The sequence below is a fragment of the Liolophura sinensis genome, chromosome 7 (genome assembly GCF_032854445.1).
Source record: "Liolophura sinensis isolate JHLJ2023 chromosome 7, CUHK_Ljap_v2, whole genome shotgun sequence".
Classification (NCBI taxonomy): domain Eukaryota; kingdom Metazoa; phylum Mollusca; class Polyplacophora; order Chitonida; family Chitonidae; genus Liolophura; species Liolophura sinensis.
The window spans coordinates 40,362,228-40,382,997 of NC_088301.1; positions in this window are offsets into that span (position 1 = coordinate 40,362,228).

The window sequence follows — 20,770 nt, forward strand, 5'->3', positions numbered from 1 at the left end:
GGCATGTAGTGGTTAAGAAAAGTTGAAATAATCAACATGATAATTATATTCATTCTACCAACATTCTTTACATTGTTATATTAATACAACATCAAGTTGTTTTTCTGAAGTAAACCATAAATGGGTAATGGTCACAAGTGACATTCATCGAGGTCACAAATACAACCATCTTGTGAATCGGGACGTGCCATCTTCTGAAATCATTTGTATAACACTTCACTGAAAACGTACTTTGTTACTATTAACAAAGTTTTTAACAAAGTATTTTGTTCTACGTTCTCAACAAAGTACCTTAATTAATTAACTCTTAACAAACTGCTATGTAAACTTTTAACAAACTAGTTTGTCAGATTAATAAACTGCTTTGTATCAATTATATAAAGTTATCTTTTAATTCAACAAAACAGTTCATCACTACAGCGAAGAAATTTGTTAAATTCAGCATAGTAGCTTGTAAGCTACTCTCTTTAATTTAACTACCTAACACTGAACAACGTAATTTGTAAAGGAGTCATAGATTTTCACACACAAAGCTCATTAACCAGTAACATTCTCATCCACAGGCAGCAATGCACTGGTCGCTAACCACACTGCTCTATAACTAGTACTGCATTGCTCCACAACCAGGACCATACTGCTCCATAACCAATTGTCCACATAACTATAATGCTCCATGACCAGTTGCTCAAGTAACCAGGAACACAATGCTGTTTAACCAGTTACACGCTACCCTGTGATCAGTGACGCACTGCCCTGTAAGCACTGCCATGCACTGTTTAACGAGTAGCTAGGAACGGACTACGTACTCTTTAACCAGCAACACAACCATGCAATGGACAACTCCATATGTTAACCCACTGGGCTGAAACTAACGAGATGCCATGTAACCATAATAACAGACTGCGGATAATGGAATATTCATGGTGTTGTACTGAAGCATACATTATTACAATTATTAATGTGAAATAAAAGAGTAATTGTCCAATAAATGAGCATAATTTTGTTTGTTTCTGAGACATGTCATGCTGATATGTAGGACTTAAAGCCCTACCCTGATTATTTCATTGTTGAGTCAGAATTCCTCTGAAATGTCTTTTCCAAGTAAGAAACGACTTATCTGTCGAATTATCATCTTGCTTCAAGAAAGGCTGTCATGCACTATGCTATCACATCCTGTACCTCTTATTTACTCTGAAGACTTACATTCATATCCTTGGCTACAGTTTTTCGATGGAAGATATAGAGCACTCAAATTCCACAAAGTTTTGTCATTTTAAATACAAAATCAGATTTGAATAGTTTGTTCAGAACTTCACGAATTGCTGTAACTAATTGCCATTCCAAAGAACCACTCCTCTGCACCCATCTATTCTGATTTGGTTTCATATTTGACTTTGAAATACAATTTAGTTTAATACATGATTTGTCCTACCCTGATTGGTCTCTTTTCCATGAAATCAGTACATTTCATTATGAGTCCATATACAATATCATACTGTTGGTGCTGTTTCACGGTGCAAATAGCTTGATGGCAAAGGCAGATATTGAGGATACGTTTAGAATTAATCCTGAACATCGTTCTGTACTTAAGGTTCACTTGGGAGGGTAAGTGTTTCCATGGACTGTTCTTCATCATTTAAATTGCATGAAGAATTCAGTTGTAGTTTACAGTGGATAATGATTCATTTCCATCGCGTTTCAGGAATGTCCCATTTACTGGATGGTTTTTCTTTATTGGTCTTGCAAATACGCCTGTGTGCAAACAATCATTTGATTACGTTTTTGAACTCTGTAACACGTTAAGTATTTTATATACTTTCTTAGTTCTTTGGCAGTTTGTGTTAATGGACGTTTTGAGAATTTTCCATGCGATTATTGTTGGCTTGTAACGTCCACCTTGGTTGTCAACTGGTGTACCAATGTCTGTTTCGAGGGACAGATTTTTATAAAATCATCCAACATTCTTACCCTCCACGTCCATTCGGATTTATGGCATTGGAATGGACTTTGCTGAAACGTTGAAAATTGAGAGTTACTTTCTTCGTAAGTTTGCATGATTTAACCATAGGCATTGTAAGCCCTCACTATTTGGTTTAACTTCTTGATATTTACTCTTAACAGCATAATGGCAGTTCACGTTTTTTGTTTGACAGTTGATTGTCTTCAGACACCATATACTGATGCAGCAGATGTAAGTGGAGGATATGAACGGCCATGGTCTCAACCATTGAGAGATCTCAACATGTGACAGCCAAGTAATTATTTCTAGTATAGTTTTGACAAAGAAATTTGGGGCAGTGCGCTAACTAAGCAAAGAATCCTTTTCATGACTGATCATTCAGCGCTAATGAAATCCTCATTTAGGGATAAGACAGACTTTCTCGGTTTTAATTCCAGGAGACTCTCAACTCGGCTCCGTGGCTAGTCGACAAGTTTTTATTTCCCTTCCATGCATTTCTTAGAACAGGTGAGATCACGACGGAAAAAATGATTCATGACTCCTCCAGAATCACACAGGTTTTTAGATCCAGTCTTCAACTAGGAAGTAACAATGGCAAAAAACATTTTCACTTCTATCCAAAAAAGACTAAATTCTGATATATTTTAACGAGGTGCAATCTAACAATGCAGACATTTATAGTGTATCAACAACTTAAGGCGTCTGTATGGCAGCATTAGCCAGTAAGTGCTCCTTTATTCTTCAGTTCTGAGGCAAATCTTGGACCCAATGCCCGGGTTGAGACGCCATTGCCGGACTAGCGTGGTCAACTTTCCATTCTATGGAAGTGAGTTTCGGTTGCGGTTTTTCGACTTTCGCTACATACACAATGGCCCACATAATAGTTTTAAGAAGTGGAACACTGGCGACATTTTTCGCTGCGAAGTATAGGACGATGGCAAAGTGACGAAAGTTTGGTGTCGATTTTCCACTTAACACAGTGAGAATATCTGTCGGGATTCTCGATTTAAATATCAATCAAATACCATTGAAAAGAGTATGCTTTTCCTCGCAGGTGAATGCCATAAAAATTCTAATATGTACCTCACGTTGATAAATTATGAATAAAGTCAGCGCCGAAATTCGCTGTGCGCGACCCCATTTTGCCTAAGAACTAGTCCTGGAGTCTTCTGTGTTAGGAGGAGAATTGCAGTCGGAAACCGCCGAAGTGTAGTTTGTATATTTTCGGTAGAACCCTTCTTCCCAGAAGGTAGCAAACAGTACAGATCGTTTTCCGCTTGACGATCGGAATGCTAGACGTAGGTTCCGAGTTTACACGAACAAGCCGGCAGTTTTAACTACTCTCATTGGCTGAGAGGCAACCCCCCCCCCCCCCCGCCCCGCATAAATTACAGGGTGTTAAAGATGGAGGAAAAGATGGATTCCGCGATTTATGCCAGCTTTACGGTTTTTAGGCTTTACGTGTATGGCGAGAAAAAAATAATATCGTAAAATTATGCAGCAGGCACCACCAGATAGAAAAAATGTGTTCTTTTCAGCCTATAGTGTCATGTTTTTAAGTTTTCTTCTCCTTTACAGGACAGACTAAAACGGCAGTTTAGAAATATATGGAGGGCACGTGATTTATTACTTACCATTGGGTAATGCACCATCTAAACTCAAAATGTCATGTTGTGGCGGTCGGCTACGAATCTATGCGTCGAAACAGACATTCGTGTACCTGCCGCCTACCAATAAGGATGTTCCAGGTCAATATTCACAAGGCAAATAAACAAAACGACGTAAAACACCAACCAGCAAAGAAAGAAAGCATATAAAGTACGAAAACAAGACGCTATCATGTATAGAGAAGTAGTCAACAGTTTTCAGGGATGTTGGAGTAAGTGATTGAGTGCTTGGGGTTTAACGTCGTACTCAACAATTTTCCTCTCATATGACGACGAAGGAATCCTATGAGTGCATGTAATGTGCCTCCTTGTTGCAGGAGAGATTTCCGCTGCTCTTTTATATAGTGCTGCTTCACTGAGACTCCTTACCGAAGGCAAGTAAGCCGCCCCGCCCGAGCCATTATACTGACACGGGTCAACCAGTCGTTGCACTATCCCCTTCATGCTGAACGCCAAGCGGGGAAAATACAACTTCCTCTTTCAAGGTCTTGAGGTCTATCGGGGCCGGTCAGTGATGCTGGAAAGATGCAAGGTATCTTTTGGGCGACTGAGTGAAATCAGTATTAAAATTCTGTACCATGCTAGAACATCATTGTCGAGAAAAAAATATGTATCTCACTTGCGCTTTGGTTGCAACTGTTCACATATCCAAAGTGGAGATCTAATTGAACACAATGAATATACAGCCCCATGGCTCTTCCTCGTCTAGTACCAATGCATCTGGCGGCTGGAGATCACTGAACAAAGAAATTTCGTACGACTCATCTTGGAGTTCTCAACCACCATCTTCAGTAGGATGTTGCTGGATGCCAGTAGCGTCCGCAATTGCCCACATTCTTACTACGAAAGACACTCGCAGGATATGTAGGGAAATATCTGCCTTACAGGGTGTAATCAATGTCACATCGATGCCCTTTAATTTCTTCAGTAGGTCTTTACTTATTGACTTTGGCCCAAAGCTTTCCTCAAACTCTGGATGCAGGTATGCGTCCAATGATAGGGCTGCCCCGGTTGTCTTAGCACCATACATCCTTGTTGTGAAAGCTATTACAGCTTGTATAGCACCTTGCCCTTTCTGACAAAGGCAGAAGTGTAATCCGATCCTGTAAAGGAGTGGAAAGCTTCTTTCCAATTGTCTTCCCAACGTCAGTTATGTTGAAATACATTCTGTCGTTTCATACTGATGTACCAACATCCATCCATACGTTCGCTCGAATGTTCCAGGAATGATCGACCAGTATGACAGTCATATCTGTGTCGGATGATTCCACGATCACATTCTGGACACTTCCATCGTCCATAGATTTTAACTGAGCACAGACTAGTGTATCCACTTATTCGTGGTTTTTCGTTGTCTTTAACGAGTTCTCTAATTACTATGTCTCCTTTGAACGTAGAAGTGAAAGCAGGCCCCTAGATAAGAGAGGCACACATGCTTGCAGTTGATCAATCTCGCGTAGTCTCTGGATTGTGGGCAGTCACCAATGTTCTTTGGGTGTTTTTGCTCGGCACCAGATATAACATACTCCTGCTTCTCCTTCTCACCAAGACCTCTTCTAGCCCGTTCACTCTCCTTGATATACGGAATAGGGTACGCGTCAAAAACCATATCGACTCTGTTTCCTGACATAGTAGTCACTTTCTCAACAATACCAGCTGCTAAGCCACCATGCGAGACGGGAGGGTCCTCAGGAAGAAATTGCCATCCATGACGGTTGCATCCACTGTGGAGCTGATCACTCGACTCTATCTTCCAGGAGATGGAGAAGAACGCTCTTGTCTGTTTTCACCATGAAGCCATCGGTGCTGCACATTGAGACAGGAACCGCCTTTAAGGGGTAGGAGAGGACATGTTTCAAGTCCAGATCTTCCTTACAGGCTAGTACAAGCAGTTGTTCCAACACATCACGTGGAGACACCAGAGAGGCTATCCGTTTATCTTTGCTCTGTTTACTGGACTTGCAATTCTCCTTGAACATCAGCAGTCTCTCCTTCTTGATTAACTGTTCGCAGTTGTTCGCGTTTTCGAAGCAATCAGAAAGACAACCCATGCGTATTTATGGTCCTCCGTGAATAATCTATGCAGGCAAATCTTTAATCAATAAACCGTACGTAGTCAATAATAAATCACATACATGTATGCTTTCACTGGGTGTTGTATAACCTCTGACATATTCTTAATTGACCTTTCTACCACAATTTCTGTTCTTAACTTGGTGATTCTGAAACATAACACCATACTCAACAATATCCTTTTTGTTGTAAACGTGTACCTAATTGTTAAAATGCTATCATGTTCATGTTAATTAAAATGTTAATTAGGGGTCATTGATCGTGTCATGAACTTTGATCTATTCTTAAGTGTCCTTCCGACCTCAATTTCCATTCTTAAGTTGGTGATTTATATTCAGATGACAACCATCTACAAATCCACAGTGGTTTCGTATTTGTACCTTTCGTGTTAATCAAAATGGTAATTAGCCTGGGGGTCAAGCAGGTACATTTATAGGTGATTTTCCACAAATTTGATCCAGTTAGAAGTAAGATTCTTAAAAGTTTTGACATCCCAGTGGTGCTTCTTTACTCCCTCTTCATTTAGAGACCTATATCAACTTGGTGTATAATTTAGTTCAAGAGATATGGCAATTTTAATTAGTTCCTGGCTTAATTAGAGGCCTTTGACCTATTTTTATGTGACCTTTCCACCACAAATGTCATTCTTACTTTAGTGATTCTCAACCAGGCAACCACCCTCTACATTTGGATTATGTGTGGTGCCCATAATCACTTGGCATAGAAGTGAAACTTGTACCTTTAATGTTAATTAAATCCAATTTTGGGAGTTTTCGGGTGGCGCCCCCTATCACACCCACCACCTCCGGAATGAAAGAATGGCTATTCTTTGTAAAGGCTGGGTAGTTCTACACCCTCTTCACCTCAAGCATTTTGTACCTTCCATGTTAATTAAACCTCACCCAGCTCCCAGACTAAGAGGCTAATCCCCACTGAAATAACGTTTTTCTCAATAGACCGAATGACATCGGTTGTGCGGTCTGAATAAAAATACCTACGAACATTGGAAAGGAAATAGACTAGAAGAGCTGTGTGTCATTGGTTTATACATTACATTATAATACTTTTGTATTATTAGTGCAATTTTGTACCAACATGAACTATAATGACGGAAATACCACATGTGTCCACACAGGAGATTGACGGCAATTTTGAAGACAACGGGAAAAAAAGATTAAAAATTGCGGTAGGTAGATAAAAGCTGAATATTTCAGGGTAATATGTTGTTAATATGGTACATGTATAATATCGGAAAAGGCTGTGTTCAAAACCACTTTATTCTAAATTAAGGTAAGCATTTTAAAATTAATTATTTTGATTTCTGTACCACATGCAGTAATAAAGTTTGAATTCATTGTCGATGGTCGGTTTAAATTATTGAGTTGACAATAAGCATACCAGCACCGGGCTCGAAACGTTACCTCATGTTACATCGTTCGCCATACAGTCAGTCGCCGTAACAGCCCTAAGCATGCAGGGTGTCACCCAAGTGGAACCCACTCATTTACTTCGCAGTCGCTGTGAGTTCAAGCCCATCTCTTGCTGGCATCCTCTCCGGCCGTACGTGGGAAGGTCTGACATCAACCTGCACATGGTCGTGAAATATTTTTGAGTACGGCGTAAAACATCAATCAAAAATATAAATCATTTACTTTGTACCTGATTCCAGTCCACGGAGTTTTCCACGACATTAGATTTCAAAGTTTCCATGAATCGCGAAAAGTATAGTTGAGAAATTGATGCACCGATTCTTTCCACATGTATTTTTATATATTTAGAAATGTGTACAACCGATGAGATCTTTTTTCTCTCTTTTTTCTTTATAGATATGTCCTACTGACTCTTTCTTAATTCTTCATCGTCGCCCGATTTCAACTGTGAAGACAAACCACTAGATGTATAGTATAATGTGTATAATAAAAGGACACGTCGATACTGAGGGAAACTTTAAGCGGTTTTTGCGATTTAGACGTGAAGACTACCCTGATCTCGCATCTTGGAGATCTGACCACTATGGATCAACCCATATCTGACATGGGTCAAACCCTTGTGTGGAAACTTATAAGTAATAAATGAATCTAAATGGTTCACTGTGATGACTGATGAAACTAGAGATCGTTCTAACCGGGAACAGTTGGCAGTGGTGATACGATGGGTAGACGAAAGTTTCAAGGTGAACTTGATTGAACTGGTTCAACGGAATTCCACTGATTCTGAGACGGTGAAAAAGCCTGTAAAAGATGTTCTTCTTCGTGCTCTTTGGATTTGTCGAACTGTCGTGGCCAGTTTTACGATGGGGCGGCCACGATGATGGGTAGGCTTAAAGGTGTGGCATCAAGTTTCCTCTCGGAAACCAGCTACATTGCCAATACACTGTTTAAGCGATCCCTCAAGAGACGTAGCCTTATTGAGGCATGCGTTAGATCTCATCAAAGAAATTTCTGACCTTATTTGCACATAACCGAAACGATCTGCTGTTTTTCAAAACCTCAAGCAAGAGTTGTCTCCAGAATTGACAGGTTTGCGGTCATTGTGTCCAACACGATGGACGGTGAGAACTGTTGCATTTGGTGCCGAATTGAACAACTTCCAAACACTACAAAAAGCCAAAGCAGAATATAACGAAGCCTCTCATGGTGGCTGGAGTAGTGTTGAATATGAACGAGTTCAAGATATATTTCCGTTCAAAACTGACTTATCTTGTGTTCAGTGGGCTCGAGCAACTGTTGTGCACTATACAATACAGGAACATCAGTACCAGCGAGGCACACACAGGTTGGAGGAAAACTCCGATTGTTTCTACTCTTCTGTACAAGAAGCCAAGGACGATGGCAGAGAACCTCATGTTTTCACTACCCCAAAGCCTACCACGTCGTGCAGTACTATATGGCTATTGATAGCATCCCAAGCGAAATAAAGCGTCGCTTTCATCAGGAAGTAATTGACATCTCTCAAACTGTTGAGTCCCTTCTAATACAATCCATCAACGGCGCAGTTCCTTCTGAAATCCCAGCATGCATCAAAGACCTGTACGGAAAAGACATTGATACCATAAATCAGTTTAGATGCAGATTGCCGGAAGAAAGAACTATTTTCACATCTGAAACAAATTACAAAGATGACCACTTTAGCACAGCTTCTGACAGTGACCCCTAGCGCCAGGGAAAAGACTGTTGAGGTGTAGCCTACAAAATCGTACGCATCTACTTCACATTCTAACATACATTCAAAAACTTTAACATTAAAAGCAATGGTGAGCGAAGTGTGCTAAAATTGACAATCTATACACAGTTGCCGTCCTCGTCATGGACACTGAGACGGTTCCATTTCGCTAATAAAATAGTTTGGGGGTGGGGTGAGTTGTCAGAATATCTGTTTTCTTCAAAATTTGACAGCTCGGCAAAATGAATTCATATATAACTGGTCAGGCAGTTAAGTTTAAACGTGAAATATTTACCATTACCAACATCATGTGGCCAATAGGCACTTATCCTTTGCGATATAAAGAGGTGGCATCAAACAACAAGCATCTAGATACAATATCTGAATAAGCGCAACATGGGCAGCAGTACGTCTTTCAAAGTTCTCTTACTAGTAACAGGGTGGCCTCAGTGGCCAAGGGGGTAAGTACGCCAGCACGGCGCAATGACCCAGGTGCCTCTCACCAATGCGGTCGCTGTGAGTTCAAGTTCAGCTTACGTTGGCTTCCTCTCGGGTCGTGGGTTTCCGCCCGGGCTCTGCGCGGTTTCCTCCCACCATAATGCTTGCCGCCGTTGTACAAGTGAAATATTCTTGAGTATGGCGTAAAACACCAGTCAAATCAATCTAATAAATGCTAGCAACAACTCCAAAATCGAGGGATTGCTGGTATAAGAAGCAAGCGATGGGAGTGAACAGCTAGTGATCGATGATAGCAGACATCTCCCGTGATGCTTGACACACAAACCACAATCTCCGAGCCACTAAAGCCAATGTGGAGCTGGAATACATAGGACGATGTCAATAACTGGCCACCGGAATGAGTCCAATCTGAGGAGTTACATACAACTACAGGCCGTCTGAAGAACAACGCAGCACTTAGAGCAGTGTTTTACACTCAACCGTTGTTTCTTCCCAGTCGTCGGATGCCTCTGTGACTTATATCAGCGCGTCTGGCTCCAAAGCTACCGTCACCCAGACACAGAATGCGACTCGAGTTAAAGAAGCTGTAGGCCTGAGTCTGCCGAAATCTGCTCCACAGTCATCAAATTCTCGGCAGCGTTACCATCTCAGGAAGCACCTACCATTTAAGCCTCAACTGAATCTAAAAGTTTCTCCACGAAATAAATCGTTCACTTCTGACAGTTTTTTAATAGTTCGACTTAAAACCTTCATTCCTCTGTCGTCGCAAAACTGTTATGTTCAAATTTGGATCTGAAATTGACATAGAGAGGTGCTAGCGGGAAATGTGCATTTATTGATCAATAACTGTCGCGTGCCTCTCTCTGATTGAATGATTTTCCACCCAATCCATTGGCTTGGACTTGCCCAAAATCATAACAACACGACCTAGACCGTCACATATTAACAAAAAGTTCCATAATTATCCAAACATCTTGAAAAAATGCAGATATTGTAAAATTGGATAAAGAAAATACCAGTGGATCCTATGTTTAAGTTACTTAAAATAGTCAATAGTTTATAATCATCATGCCAAGATACAAGTTTCGTGGAATCCAGGAGTCGGAGTCCCATACATATGCAAATGGGGCCCAGAAATTTAGTTCATATTCCAGTGCCGGGGCAGATCATAGGGGCAGATCTGGATCTCACATAGGTCAACATGTTGCAAATAAGCTCGGGTTCCACTAACTCTCAGACGTGCAGTTTGTCTCTTGGAAATAATTCAACTTTACCGAAACTATTCAACCTGAAATACATATACCGACCGACAAGAGGATAACTGTCATCACAACATATTAGGACTGTTGAAAGTTTTTAAGCTTGGCACACACGGTAGCTTAAAACCCGAAGACCCGGATCCTAAGCGATTGTGAATGCGAAATAGCGCCCTTAACCAACAGGAGTTATTTCTCATTCCGGCATTCGTGACATGTTCCAAACAAAGTCGTACGACCATCAATTAAAGCAACTACGTACAGTCAGCTTAGTCGGGTCTTAATTTCGCGTGTGTGCCATGCTTTAGAAGAATACATCGCGCAGATTAGTACCGGTAACTGAAGTAGGGCTATTTGGCAAAGTAGGTGGCGCTAAATTCTTACAGCCTGTAATCAATATTGGAGTTTTAAACATCACAGATGGCGCGCCAATGCTTTAGTAAAATCGTGATGGTTGATAATATTTTGTCAGACGGGGCAAATCGAGCGGAGACTGTGGCCAAGAAGGAAGCGAATTAAACTGGTGGTACAAGAAGGTGGTCAAAATAGGAGAAAGTATGTCCTGCAATGGTTCAACTGATGCAGAAAAAGTTCTTTAATCTTTGGACTTATTTTCGTACTAATAATAAATCTATTGCTCGTCCTATAATTAGGTTTACAAGCAAAGTTTTCAAAACTAGTTATCATTCGAATCTTAAATGTATTTGCTGACACTCGGAGGCTAAGTGTGATTTATTGCAACGAGCAAATTTGCCGCCAGGAAGTGATAATGCCAAGATCTTGAAGAGGAGCTATGTAAACGTCTGCAACTTCCGCAGAGTAGAACTTGTTCAATCACGTAGGTCGTACCGGTAAGTCGATAACTTAATTACGGCAATAAACAGTCTTTTGATGTTTGCTATATAGTTTTCACGATATCGAAGATGGGGGAATGTAATTAACCTCACGAGATAGATGTCGCGGACAGACGTCGGGTAAAGTCAGACACGTGTCAGACATTCTGCTTTGAAAACAAATCTGATTTTAACATCACCAAATTAACAATGATAAGTTTCTGATCAGCTCAATCTTTCATAATCTATATCTGTGTTGGCCTTTAATTTTTGTGGTTGACAAAAGTTATAACACGAGGATATACAACCTGCTGTCAAAAATGTATTTGTTACCAACGATGTCCAGGATTTATTTTGCAGATCTAAATACAACCACAGTGATGTCACAGTGAAAGATATTACATTTTGCTATTATGCAATACAGTAGTTTCTGTTTCTGTTTTCCTGTTCTTTCTGTTTTTGACCATGATAGCTGCTTTTTTCTGTGTTTTAATTTCATTGAGTCGATAAGTTGATGATCAAGCTTTTGTTATTGGTTTGTCTCTTGGAATGCATTGGATGGAGAGCAGATTTTCAGTGGATTGGTTCCAGTTGGCCGAAAGAAAAGATCCTACGTGCGCACATGTATTATTATTTAGTGCATGGGATTTATGTTCGATTGTGTTTGGTGGACCTGATTGTGTGATCGTGTATTTTCAGTGAATATTTCAGTTAGCCTACGTCTTAATTATATTCTCCAAGAGTCATAAAGTCTCGTGGAACGAATGACTGTCAAACTACGAAGTTTGGGTTTTCAGGTTTTATTCCGTTATTTTGCCAAAAACTCAACTGAGGCTTGGCATCCCAACCACGGTGCCTCAGGGCTGAAAAATAATTATATTTTTGTATGGATTTCGATAAAATTTGACAAGCACTTGCGCCTTGTGCTCAACTCGCCTTGAGTGTTTTCCCGAATGGTTTCGTTATTTTTCCCTATTTTCACGATTCCTGGGTTGAATTTTGGTATTTCGTGCATTCTGCCCGGGCACTTGCATTGGATCACCTCAACTCTGAGGACAAGGTAATGTTTGAGGTGCACTACTACATACCAGTCTTGACCGTTTGACGATGAAGTTGGGCTTTTTTTTGAAAAAAAAAAAAAATGGACGCGTTTTCAAAAGCAAAGGATATGTCGGAAACCAATATGTGTTCACAAATTTAACACTTTCCATTCTCAAGCATATTGAAAACTCATTTACCAATTTTTCCATGTTTGACCCATGTTCACATTTTACAACTTTTTACAAGACAGTTTTTAAAAAAGTACGCTTCACCTCTAACGTCTTACACCCGTACAATATCAATGCCTTCCTCTTGGAAGAGTTTTGAGAGTTTAGCAGCTGGGCTGAGGAAGTCAATAAACAAGACTACATAAACTAACATTTGCGCAGGGCTTAATTAATGCTGTCTCCTTTTCACTTTTAATAATGGGAACTGAATGGTGATAGAATATAATTAAGGCGTTACAGCATAGAGAGAAAAACTGGAGCAGCGATGTTAGTGTGATAGCTGGCAAATAGTCACACGTAACCGGTGAAATACGGTCACTTGTCAATTTACCTCAGTGTTTTATTCTAACTGTTCATGTTAATACATGAATGATAGTAAATCACTCGCCCCCTTTCACAATGGCTTAAGCAGAATTAGGTAAAAATAACTTAAAGATATTATGTTAATTGCAATTTATTAGATGCCACTGGTCTAAAATTACACTGAAAATTCAACAGCATTAATGCAATGCAAAGGGATCAGGCCTCGGGGATGCTTAGTTCACCAGCAGAATCCTGGCCTATGCAAGATACAATATAATTACAACGTCACCGCACGGAGAGAATACTATGGCAGCGACGTCTGTGTAATAGCTTGAAAATGGTCATACGTAACCGGTGAAATACCTCATTTATGATTTTATTCCACCTGTTCATGTAAATGTATAAATAGTAGCAAAGTACATGCCCCCTACCACTATGGCTCAAGCAGAATTAGGTAAAAACAAATTGAAGATGCACAGACGTTAACTGCAATTTATTACATATCTCTGGCGTAGCATTGCTTAAACTGCTGTGTTGTCATCACATATAACATACAATAACACTATCATTAAATAGAATACCTTGCTTATCTGGAACCTGGAAGACGATGGAAGCGCTTAGGACAATTTGACTTTTCGCTCATTCAACTCACGTGAAGTGTTGCTTGTTAATTTTATTTTATAAAATGCTCATGTACAACTGTATTCATAATCTCTGTTTTCTATGAATCTATTATTTATTTGGATTATTACTGTCTTTCATTTTCATTTCACCCACAAACCCTATAGGTTAGTAGAGTGCCTTTAAAACTTTAATGACAGTTTTTGCTCTGGGATCTTGTGTTTGGACATTTATTATGGAATTTTATACGACAACAATTATCCCAGGTATTGCGCAACACAAAGTAAAACAGAATTAATTAAGTTTTCTACATTGCTGATCAGTGTTCACGCAATATTCCAGGCTCTAACATTGTAATGGAGAGAGTGACGTGTTTGTGACTCTTACTGTGTAACAGTGGGTGGAAGAAACATACCCACAAATGTCCTCAAGCAGGCAGGAGATACAGCTTTCTGCCTTACTACCAACATACCTTACATACCAACAACGCTGCAGCTATGACTGTTACAGCGTCATGTTCTATGAAACATTGTTCTGAAGCACATGTCAAAAGGCGTGTGTACAGACCGCTTTGAAGCCGTAAAACTGGTGCAGTTTGTTTCTGTTTCTGTGTAATTAGCTTTCTATGCTCTTTTTTAATGATAACTGGTGAAAGAAAAGTCTTTATGAACCGTTGTACGTTAACAGAAAGGTCAACATATTTCAAATGACACTAACTGGTCGATGATAGTGGCTTTTGTAATAATTTATTCCTGTCAAGAAGACAAAATTTTATTTAAAGTTCCTAAACTGGCAGATGTCGTGAATTAGGATAAAGATAACTTCCTTTAAGAACATAATTGGTACATTTGCGTTTTTACAAATTGCGTTCCAGACGTTAATGCAGTTTGTAATAGTGTACAGTGTTTTCGTGAACCAAATAAGTTTTTACAAAAAGCCACCCTGGGCGATGCAATTGGAAATAATTCATTACAAAAAGTCACTTGACGAGACTGGTTTTTTGTGAAAAGTATTACAAATTGCATTTTTATTATAAATTCGTTGTCACAAGGGTACGTCTTTGTTACATTCTTTTTATAGCCACGACGGCAGCCAATGGTAAACCATGGAGGTATAAATAGAAGGAGGAACAGCTCGGGCTCTGCAAAGAGTTCAATTTACGATAGCTTCACAGCAGGACTCGGGATTTGTTTTCACAGGGGACTAGCCTGTAAGTCTTGTGGCAGTTCTTCGCGCATGCACTCTCGAGATTGTAGCAGCTTTTGACACCTGGGGTGGAAGTACTCAGAATGCACCCAGTCGTACGTTGCTTGCTCACAACAGCCATCCCCCCCACCCCCCGTTCAGGCGGCTAATAACAAATGAAGAACGACAGAATGGATGTCAAACCACTTTGCTAATTTCCTTGAGAATATCATGTTTAAAAGTAAATAACATCATAAGCGGAAACATACTACGGATATTTGAATAGTACTGACCGCACATGCATGGTTTGTATGCCTTATAAAGACAGCAATTTCTGATTTGTTACATTTTAACATTTTGACTGAAAGAGCTTCTTAACCATTTGTCCTTGACCCACTTCCACCTAGCAAATGACCACGTGATAGCAAGTGAGCTCCATTTCCTCCCATCGAAATGCTGAACGCCGTCGTATAAGTGCTGTCTTCTTGAGTACGATGCAAACACCGATCAATTTAAATAAAAGAAACTCTCTTCGCAAGAAGTAGATTTGAAATCACGACAATTGGTGAGATCTTCAGGTTTACTTCTTGACACCTTAATCGCCCGACAATGGCCTGTACAAGAGTAAAAAGTAAACTAAATCTATGTGAAAGTGTGATCCATCAAGGAAATCCATTGGCAAGAAGGGTACTGGCCCTTGTACATCTGCCATCACTATACGGACGTTCTTAACAGCTTGTCTAATGGCAAGGGCTCCCCGGATTCCTCCAAAAGCAGCAAAACTTTGTCACTGATTCTTGTCTTAAAACCAAGTCGTCTTCTATTTCTAATCTGTTCTGTTCAAATAACAATTTGACGGCGTTAATTATTATCATTGCAACAAAATGCATTATTTATTAAACCACTTTTTTGTCCTTCATTATTATAAGACTATGCACTAATTTAGTCAATAATTATATATTAGCATCAGCAGCACTAGGCAGTGTACCCTACTGGGGGGAAGCGAGTGGGGTGGAGTGAGGGGTAAACGAGGAAACATATCCCGTGATGTGTTTTAGTCACAGGGAAAAAATCTGAAACTTCCTCAATTTCTACATCGCTGTTCTTCTTGCCTCCCTCTGTGGCACTATACTCTGACAGTCAAAGCAATCATGTATAATGCTCTAAGCGTTAAATCAATGTACTGGCATGTACTCGGTGATAAAAACAAAAAATATAAGCCGGAATGGAAATTTTGTTCACAACAAATTTAAGTTTAATCAGCGGTAATAAAGCTTCACTTTCTTACATTGCGATTCTGCGGACGGTCGTGGGTTTCCCCGGGCTCTGTACGGTTTCCTCCCATTATCATGCTGGCCGCCGTCGTATAAGTGAAACATTCTTAACTAGGGGCCTACGTCTAAAAAAACACCAATCGAATGAATAAATAAATTCTCACATTGCCAATATGATTCTTTTGCACAAAACAATGCATCTGACGTCATTCTCTACTTTTACATCAGCCATTCAATGTACATCTTAAGTTAAGACAGGGAATAACCATTGTTTGAACAGAGAAAAATTTATGGTTAATGACAAAAAAATCTCAGTTCACAAACTTCATTTTATTTTGAAGTTATCTTTTCCGAGTCAAACATATCATATACTCATTTCATATCATCATCATGGTTGTATAGGCCTTTATAAAATCACGCTCCACTCCGCCCCCAACAATGTCTAAAATAGAGAACACTGCATATGTATGTGCAAATTTGAAACACTCTTGGGAATGGGTTTATCACTTCAGTAACCAACGAACGCTCCCCAGCGCAAGTAGGCCTACACCTGCAACTGAATCTGAGAAAAGATTGGGACTAAACTTTGTCAATTTCTCCTGTGGCAATTAAATAGAAAATGATTTACATCCAAAACATTAAAGTATACAAGTAAATGTTAATAGACAACAAGTTAAATAATGTTTGGGTCAGTGTGTCGAACTTATGATGACTCACTGAACGCGATACCATCTCATTTCACTGTTTCCCACTGTTTGCAAATATAGGCCTACTGTCAAAATACCCAATTTCACCCAGCAGGTTATATCCATCCAGCAGGTTATATGTCTAAATGCCGTGTGAACTTGATCCGTCGTACCTTAGATAAGGATACATGCATGTTTATGTGTAAGCGACACTGTATAGGCCTACACTTTTTGAAGAATGCAAATGTCGAGAACAAGTGGGCTATGCATATATATTGTGTACATGAGCTACAACACAGCTCTGCATTATCGTCGCCACAGTGCACGTATAGCCTACCAGGACTGACATCAGTAGGTCTATTACTTTTATACATGGAGGTAGAAGAGATTGTGTGCTACCATGGCTCTACTTCATGACTTCATGGTTTATGAAGAAGGCTCTAGAGACAACTCTCTTCCATTAACTTATGATTTAACAGACATACATTTAAAGTTTATACTTTGGGCCCCCCACCCCGCCAGGTTGTCAGGTAAGGGGAGTTAATTCATGATGTCTTAGTTCTGGGAAACCCCTGGAAACAAGTGCTGACACCTAGCGAGGATTCCCCCTTTTCCGCCATTTGCTGACACGGGTAAGGAGCATTTATTTGCAGCCCGCAAATTCATCGTCAAACATCTGCTTTGGCGCGTAATAAAAAATCTTTTTATTGATGTTGGTAGATGGTATTCATGTCAAGTTAAGTTGTCCGCTTATTTTTGAGGCGAATCAATATCACCCAAGCGTACACTTGGTTTTTCTCGTGAAGCGGTGCACGTGAATGTGTCAAAGGGATATTTGAAGTTGTCTTAAAACTGAGATGGTGTCGTGTTCAGTGATCTTCTTCGCTTCATATTGATTGGATTTCTTTTAGGTGACAGTAGTTGGATGTGCTATCCCGACAAAGTTGTATTTTTTCATTCAAATTAAAAATAAAGCATTCTTGAATGTTAACTGGTGCAACAACAACAAATTGACGTTTCTCTACTGCTAACATTATGCTTGATAATAGTAGTCCGAGAACTCGAACTAGAGCAGTGCTACACTAACATACCACCAGACTGTTTGGTTGGTATGAAGGCAGTTGTAAGACTAGGTTGATTCTATTGTTAGTCATTGAGCCACTTCTCAGTTGTGAACCAGTGTTTGTTAAATTAACTGACATGGCTCTTCCACATTACAGCGACCACAGCTTTAAAATTCCTAGTTCTGTTTAGACATTGAATCAGATTCCTGATGTGAGGTGTGCAAATTTGGGACATATTGAAGACTAGGGTGCTCAGTTTATGTGAATTCACACGTCTTCCCTTAGTCCGAGAGTGCTATGACGTTAGGTTTGGCAGAATTTTGTTTGGCCAAGGATGGTCTCAGACCAATGTCACAGCATGCTCCATTTAAAATGCTTAGGCATTTACCTGTCCTTGTCAAGTATGTCTAGGCTTTCAGTATAGCTGTTCACTTTGAGTGTCACCAAAGAATCTCGAACCCATGCAGTCTGGGAAATAACAGATCGACGTGCTTACGATGAATGGACAAACAAAAAGATAAGGACACAATTGTCTTCAAACTTCAGGCTATGGAGACGTATTTAGTGGTAATTTTTGTTTCTAACGCCATGACACACTGCCACGGCTATTGCATCAGGTTTTTGATAGAGATGGCTTAGGCCTATCCCTGGCCAAGCAAAATTTTGCTGAAGCTAACGTCAGAGCAATCTCCGACTATATTCCCTAGACTGGGCGATGACCAAATATGGAGAAATTTCTTTTCAGATGTAGTCCAGACTACAGACCCAACAAAGAGGTGACTTTCAGAAATATGTATGAACTGCAAACAATTGAGCGCAGAAGACTTGTGAATGACAGATGTTTTACTTCATATACTTGGTTTTGTTTTGTTTTTTTTTGTATGTAAATTGAGTCGACCATTCATATTTAACCATTGAAAAATCAGTAAAAGCGCGTGATCATTGGAAAGAAAGGCACTTGGAAATAAAACACGTAAACAGCACCATTCGATCTTCATTTATACTAAACAATGTACAGTTACAGGATAGAAAATAGTTGTAGCCTGGAAACTTCAGTATAAGGATAGCTTATAAATTAATTGATGGTCATGGTCAGTCTACGGGCTGAGACAATTGTGCACGTTTTGTAACAACTGGCTCCGACCTTTTTTGGATAATGCTTCAGAAAATCTCCATCAAACTTGGACGTCAAGATCCCTGAACACGGATACGACGTGATCATTTAATATACCAGTCATGAAGAGCAGATTTCAAGCCTTACAGATATATGCAATATGTTGCAATTAAGTTTAATTTCGGGCTTATTTCTGGGATCGGACAAAAGAAAAACATGACCACAAAGGCTGGCAAGGGAAGCCATTTTTAACAAGTTATCTCCCTTGTTTGTGCTGCCAAATTGGGTCTCAAACAACATGGATCCTGAGAAGAGTAACCGTGCTTGCGATCTTTTTCAGTCTGCTCCAAGAAATGGAAAAGAAAGCAATTTTTCACATACTGTGAATTACTTAGTTTTCGTGTGGAACTAATTTACTGCGAAAAATAATTCCAGCGAAAAAACATCCAATATTGAATCATATACTACAGGTAGTAGTAATGATGAAGTGAAATCTTTGCCAGGGTGACAGCAGTTGCCCTAAGAAAGCGTGATGGGCCAGCTAAATTTTTTAACAGCAGGGAAGGGAAATTGTCGTTTAAATATATACTAAGGTTTGGTGGGCATAAAACAAAGGGGGAGGTTATTCTTTTTTAATGTGATTTGTTCCTGTACTAAATATGTAGTCAAAACAGGAACTCTTTGTTTGTAAGTTTGTGCACAGAGGATGTCCTGTGAAATGATTTTGATTTTGTTTTTATTTTCAGACCCAAAATCTGAATTGGCCACCTTCATGTAAGCGCAATTTTTTTCTTATTTCTTCGTTCAGTTTCATGATCTGTTATGTTGATTAGCCGTTGTTAATGTGTAAATTTGGTTCATGTTAGAAGTAGTAATTCATGAACATCAGGGGAATTTTTGATTTCGAACTCTTTTATCCTTGAAAGTAAGAACAGTCCTCCTGTATCTTGTGACTTTTGAAAAATGTTAGGCAACCTTTGCTGACAATTAACTGATCACTTAGCGGGGTGCACAAATGATACTTCTTGGGAAACTTCCCAAGTTCACAAATATTCAGCTCTTCAATTTTCTTCATTTGTCTACTCTGAATAGCTTTTTGTGAAACTTTTTTCAGATGCCCATGTTATAGTAAATGTGATCCCCAATAGTTGCCTAGCATTTTTGACACGTGTTAAAGTAGGACTTTTACCGTCACCGATAAAATTTGTTTGAACTCGAAACTCTCCTTCCTGATGCAGAAGGTTTCATTGAGGGTCTATATGATCATGAAGTCCGGAAAGTGCCTGCATGTTATAAGGATAACAGTTTTGTATGTTATAGAACTGTGTCATCTTTTCAAATTTCGTTATTCTGAAGGATTCACATTGGCGACTTTGTAGTCACATTTATGGAGTAAATTATTTTTGACCAAGTTGCCTCCCTTTGTTTATGTTAAGCACTGCTGAAGAAGGTTATAAATTTGCCTTTATGGAAAATACTATACACAGATTTGATGCATTTTTGTGCAAAGCTTGGACTTCAAGTGAACACCAATGCATTAAAGTTTGGTTGTGATCCAGAGTGGGATTTTTTTACCACTGACAAGTTTTACTGTGGACATTTCTTACTATGGACATTTTCTACTACGGATCTTTTTCACTATAGACCAACAGGATAGTAGTGAAGGGTATTGTTTCTTGTAGTTGTTTACATAGGTTTGTGCTCTCAGAGTGTTTTGGATGTGTAATTTATATAAAAAGCTGATATGTGTAATGTTATGAATGAGGATATAATACATGGTTAATAAATCTATGTGCACTAGAATTTATCCTTTCGAGCTAACAAATGTGTTCAATTTGGATTTTG